This window comes from Tetrao urogallus (genome assembly GCF_951394365.1).
Source record: "Tetrao urogallus genome assembly, chromosome: 4".
In the NCBI taxonomy this organism is placed as follows: domain Eukaryota; kingdom Metazoa; phylum Chordata; class Aves; order Galliformes; family Phasianidae; genus Tetrao; species Tetrao urogallus.
The window spans coordinates 149,618-155,921 of NC_136817.1; the positions used below are offsets into that span (position 1 = coordinate 149,618).

Consider the following 6,304-nt stretch of genomic DNA (forward strand, 5'->3'; position numbering starts at 1 on the left):
CGGCACCTGCCACGCTTTTCTCAGCGTGCTCCGGAGCGGTCAGTCTTCAAGTCGGGCCCGGCTTGGGGTCCCTGTTCGGGCGCCAATTGTCGGCGCTCAGCCGAGTTAGAGAGCTCGCACGGTTTCTTGTCGCATCAGAATCGTTCTCCGAATAGTTCTGCTTTATGGTGTTCAACACACATCTCATGTACCATTCACTTATAAGCAGGAAAGTGCTGTCCCCCTCCTCAGTTAATTGGCCCAGCTTCTCCCAAACAATAGTGATAAAGGATGAAAGGTTTCTTAAGTGTGATAAGGTTAACAGTGCATACAGACACAACCTCCTGTTTGCCCTTAGACACAAACAGAGCCCATTTGCTCTCAGTCTTACACTCCAGACTCCCAAGGTTTCACGGTGATAGGCTCTATCAAGGAGTCTGATAGACTCTTGGCTGACTTGCTCACAGTTACATCTTCCCCCACATCTCCCCCTTCCTTATTAACAAAGAAGGCACGGTTCATAGCATCCTGTATCATTTTTCTATACACTGCAACAAGTGTGAAACACAAATCGAAACCCACAAAAAGGCAATGAGCCAAACTAGTCCTAATTTTAACAAATTCTGTATCTACCCTGCAAAAACCCCTCAGGAGACCCCTGAGTACATTCCATCCACCTTGGAGCTGTTCCTTATCCAGAGAAAAGCAGGACTCCGCACGGGGTTGCTTCTTTCAGCGCAGCAATTTTGCAGCCTGAACTTCCTTGCAGCTTCTGTGCAGCACGAGCTTCCTTCCAGCACTCTCGGTCTGACTGGGTCCTTGTATGGACTCAGATATGAGCAATCCACATTGTTTATTACAGGTTCTCACAAAGCTGATGTACCTTCACAAGTTTCCTTTTGTAGTGTTCTGTTCTATCCTACTTTAAAGTCCCCACCCCCCTCCCTTTTTTTTTTTTTTTTTTTTTTTCAGTAAGAATCTGTTAATGAAAACTGCTACGATTTTGCTGATTTCCTATGACGTTTTGTAGTGTCATGAAAGCATAAGATCCTAACAACCATAAAACCTTCCTGTATTTATGTACCAGAGTTTGAACTAAAATAAGTTCTATTTTCGTGTGTGCTTCTGCTTATGTGACTTTCTTAGGGAGTTCAACCCATATGGATCTAATGCTTGCAATATCCAGGACTATGAAGCCCTATTTTGTAAGCCCGAAATCATTAGGGAAAACTTGTGCCAAGACATCTGAAGGCACTTCTCCAGAAAATACAGGTGGGCAAAGCACTCTGCGTGTTATCTCTGCCTTTCATCTCTTACCCCGATTCCCTGAGAAGGAAACAAAGGTGCAGAGGCTGAAAGGGAAGCACAGGGCACTCTGGCAGTCCACCAGTAGGGATGCATGAGGGACCGTGGCTGGGCAGCATGCCCACAGAGCCACTTGTCTTGAACTCTGAAAACTACCTGCAAGTCTTTGACTGCAGTGACTCTGAATAGAGCGCTCACCCTTACTACTGAGACACTAACAAGCATTTCACATAGTTACATTTGGTACAGTTGGAGCAAAGGTTCACTCTAGCTTGAGTACATGGAAAACAGGATTTGCTCCCAAGTCCTGCTAGGGTAGCCATAATGGCTGCAATCAAATAAATCAGCGATCTCTACTTGCTGCTGTCTTCCATCCCAAACATTTCATTGTGGGAGGCTAATCAGCTAAGACTACAGATGAGCCTTGAAGAAATTAGCTTAGGAGTTACTGTGCTGTGATCAAGTTACAAAACAAGAGGCTCTAATTCTTGGATTCAAAGTGCATGAAATTGCTATTCAGGGTGAAGAATGATCATTTAGTATACCAACCTACTTGCCTTTCATCTGTCTTCACCACTTTCACCACAAGGCGTACAGAAATGCCATTAGAAATTGACCGATTTCTCAGTTCATACTCAACCTCCTTTTGTAGGACAACAAATACTTAATTGCCACCTCTGGGTTAAGGTATATCGGGGTAGGAAGGGAAATGCTTGGGTATTTCTAATGAAACTTCAAATAGATGGGATTTCATTCACCTTGATAATTTGAAAACTTTCAGCAGAGTGAATAATTTCATCATGCTTTTTTCCTGACCAGGTTTTACTGGTAACATTTTCTCGAAACCAAGGTTTAAATAAAATGACTAAAAATTCATGTGTTTAAGGTTGAAGAAAATAAACAGAGAAAACTTCTGAGTTTACCACCGAGTCTTCTGTCAAGACTCACTGCGCTACGTGAGGTTATGAGCACTACACTCTGGGTTATGAGCAAGCCCTTCCATGAGGCAAATACTGGGAGGAGGACTGTACCTCTCACACAAAGGAGTTACACCAAATTCCAGTATCTTCATTTTTCAAGGCAAGGGGGACTAAGAACTGACATTTCCAGACCAAGTCAGGGAACCTACTGATTAAACACTAATGCAAACTGTCCCTTCTCTGCTATCATCAAGGAGGGACAGCTATATTAAAAGGAGAGCATAATTCTGTTGATTGATTTGTTGAGTCCTCATCTGTTTCTCAAGGTTCTGACCTTACAGTTAGCAGTGAAATACTGAACTCAACTTGCAGTTGGTCCTGAGGTGAGAACAGAAAACACTAGATGCAACAATTCAGTTATACTTAGCTTTGTACATGTGGAATTTTAATAAGCTTTCAGCTTTGCTCCTCTTGATGTTTCCTCACTATGAGCGTGAGACAACTCTGCGCTGTGCAGTTCATCAGCAGGATCTGCCTGGGGTGGAAGACCCTTTCCCAGTTCTGGGCCTATTTGAAGCTGACTTTTATTTCTTCTCTCCAAAGTCTCAAGACAAGGCTGAATCCTGTGTTCCTGTATTGTCCTATACTGGTCAAGTGCTCTCATCACCTTATCCAACAGCACGGCCTTAAAAGGGCACAGAACTGTGCAGCAGTTCAGGACATACAGGACTGCTGAATGGGACAGGCAGCTCCAGAGACACCCGGACTTGTCGGTACCAGCAGCAGGAAGCAAGGAGCACCCTGCAGCACCTCAACTTTCATCAGGTGCCTTTATGTGGGGACCTGAGTCAAGTTCCTAGCTCCCATGTGGACACCGACATAAGGACACCTATGTTCAGGAAAGTAGGTGGCTGGAAATTGAATCTCACTCTTCCTCTTCAGTATTGCAGTCTTCTGTACAACGTTTTTATGAGAACAGAAAAAAAATCTGTAAAGATATGATTGAATTGAAATTTGTCACCTTCGCCTGATCTTGAAGAGCACTTTCCAATTTGATACGTGAAGAAGGAAAGACAGTTCAATCCCTACAATCTCCACTAGGTCTTTTTTATCTCAATCCATCAAATATTTCAAATCCCTTTTTACATCCTTGGTATTCACCCAATAGCTGATATTAAAATCCACCCCATCTTCATTCTCATTTTCATCTTTACAGATCAAAAGTATCTAAGATAATCGGTGTTCCTGAGCAGATCCCAAGCAGCAGCCCAAATACAAAGTGACGTAGAATAGAAAAAAGTATAGGCAATAACTGTTTCTCCTGCTCTCAGAGAATCACCGAGGTTGGAAAAGACCTGCAAGATCATCACCAACAGTTCTCCCTAAACCACGTCCCTCAACACCAAATCCTTGAAACATTCCTTGAATGCCTCCAGGGTCGGTGACTCCAGCACCTCCTGGGAAGCCCATTCCAGTGCCTGACCACTCTTTCCGAGCAGCAGTATTTCCTAACGTCCAACGTGAATCTCCCCTGGTGCAGCTTGAGGCCATTTCCTCTGGTCGTCTCACTGCTTACATGGGAGAAGAGGCCGAGTCCAGCTCACTGCAACTTCCCTTCAGGTAGTTAGAGAGAGCTGTAAGGTCTCCCCTGAGCCTCCTCTTCAGCAGATCGAACAATCCCGGCTCCCTCAGCCAAGCTGATAACAGCCTACACCACTCTGTCAAAGGGAGGAGCTGCACAATATCATAGCAGGTTAAAATTACTCAAGTTCCCCGATAGGCAGGAAGGCAAATATTAAAACTAAAGTCCAGCTGGATCAAAATAACCAAACATATGATTTTCAATAATACAAATTTTAATTTCATGATTAGGGAGTTACAAACTTCAAGGAAATCAGAAACTAGGAGGATTCACCTCTTCAATAGATTTTACTAACGGTGTTTTATCATGAAGTTCTGCACTGATATCTCAGGTCTCCTATAAAGCTGCAAGTAAATCTGCCCCTCCAGCAAGTCTGCTACCTTGAACACATCCCATATCACAGTGCGTTTGGGAAGAGTGACAACTGCTAACTCTTCTTGTACACCTGTTTGTGCATTTACCCTGGAGGTCTCCCTTTAAGCAGTAAGCAAACGCTGTCATTGCTTCAGTTGTGTGATGAGATCAATGTCTGAAGCGTCCTGTCTGACAGTGAATCTCTGCTTTGAGGAAGAAGGTCAGATATTACACGGACTTCTTCATCATTCACATCTGTCACTTTTATCTCAATCTGTGCGTAACTGCCTTATTTTGTAGGCTTTTTCCCAGCTGACAAGTTCAAGTCTTTCGCTTCTGCCTTGCCACACATTCCACTGGAGCCACAGATAGGTACAAGATGGGCACCTTATCAGATGTTCCCCCAGACAACAGAGGAGAAGCAGCCAGCACAGCTGCTTCTTCCATGTGGCATTTCTTATCCCCCTTACAGTTCAATAACACAGGAACAACTTCAGCTGGAGGTGAAGTGCTTTCTGAAAAGGCATGCTGCTTTGGAAAGAGTACAGCCATACTGCCACATTACGGAGTACAGCATGAACCAAAGATAGCATACACTACAATTCACACTGAGATGTACACACATACTAAATAGGGAATTTTTTAGATGGCTTTCTTAGAGTGACTTCCAGCTTGAGGCAAGGCAAAAATAAGAGATACATGAAATGAATACATAACAAGCATTTCAAGTTAAAACAGAAAAAAGAGCATGGCTCAGATAAGGTCATTTGCAATAGCTTAACAGCTTTTGGAATAATATCCCATGGTGGTGATGAAAGACAGATGGAATCTGTGACTCTGATAAATCTTCAGTACTTAGAGATGAGCAAGGACTACATGAAAATCTTTCAAAATGGAAAGACTCACTGGTATGCCCTTACCTTTGTCAGCTGCTCCCTTTTAACTATATGCTGATGATCACAAAGACAATTGCCACAGTCTAGTTCAGGCGATGAGTAAATCCATGGAGAATACTCAGTTCTGCAGCGCTGCCTGTCTTGTTACTTTTTTGGCGAAAAAGGCCCGTGGCTGAATGGTGCCTTCAGCACTATACCTGACATTTCCCACGCGAGCCTTGAAAGGAACACGTTCTATCATCTTCTTCTCCCTACATGGAACATTCCTTCTTAGCCCAGGTTTTTGATTCAACAGAAGGGGAATGCAAGCTCATCAAATATATGCCTGTAGTCTGTGCGGGTACAGCTCTCCTGAGTTCTGAAAAACCACATCTTTCTTCTGCTAAAGGTGGATTTGGCACGCAAATTTGCCCAGAGAATACCAGCTTCTGTCTTTTCCTTCACCATTCTATTCCATTTAGTCAGAGTTGCAGCCAAACAGAGAACGCCACGACCATTGCTACAAACACCTCAAATCACAGAATCACAGAATCACAGAATTGTAGGGGTTGGAAGGGACCTCCAGAGATCTGTGTGCCAGAACGGGCATTTGAGATCCAAAGAAGTCTCAGGCAGGGTGCAGTACACGGTTGATTTCCCCTTGGTTTGTGTAGAGAAGGAAGATGCAGAGAAGTATCAGTGCCAGTGCTGGGTGTTGGAGCCACCAGCGACATCGGAGACAGTGACCCGAGGAGCTGGTGGTAACAAGTGAGGGCACTGGGAAAATGAGTGTCCTTGTGCTGTTCTCCCCAAGGCCATGTCACACTGCTGTCTCCTCTCTGCACTCAGATCACGGGTACCCCCACCAGGCATTTCCCTCAGCCCTGAGGAACATGTGGAAATGGCGACCAATGCTGCCATCCACTGCTGGAACAAGAACTATGGGGCCGCCTTCCTCCTGCACAAGGATGGGTCTTCAACCCCCGTGCAGCACCAAGAACCCAGTGGTGGGGGCACAGCCACCTGCATCCTCTTTGGTGACCCCAGCAGGTGCTGGCACCTATAGGTGCTCCTACCACATCAGGGGTTGCTGCCTACAGTCCTCCCCCCTTGGGGTCAGCATGATGCTGGAGGTGATGCCCACACCTGCACTCAGGTAGGTGTCAGCACCCATTTGTTTGTCCTGCCGTCCGTCAATCCTTCGTGTCAGTGTCTCCACATCCCATCCC

The 6,304-nt window shown here is 45.0% G+C and overlaps 1 pseudogene across 1 annotated transcript in view; it reads left to right on the plus strand.

The window, feature by feature from the left end:
* LOC306945801 (osteoclast-associated immunoglobulin-like receptor) overlaps positions 1-6,141 on the plus strand; it is a 31,967-nt pseudogene extending 25,826 nt beyond the window's left edge. The window contains exon 5 of the transcript in view: positions 5,925-6,141. The product of the transcript in view is annotated as an osteoclast-associated immunoglobulin-like receptor (transcript). The remainder of the gene's footprint in view (positions 1-5,924) is intronic.
* The last annotated feature ends 163 nt before the right edge of the window (positions 6,142-6,304 follow it).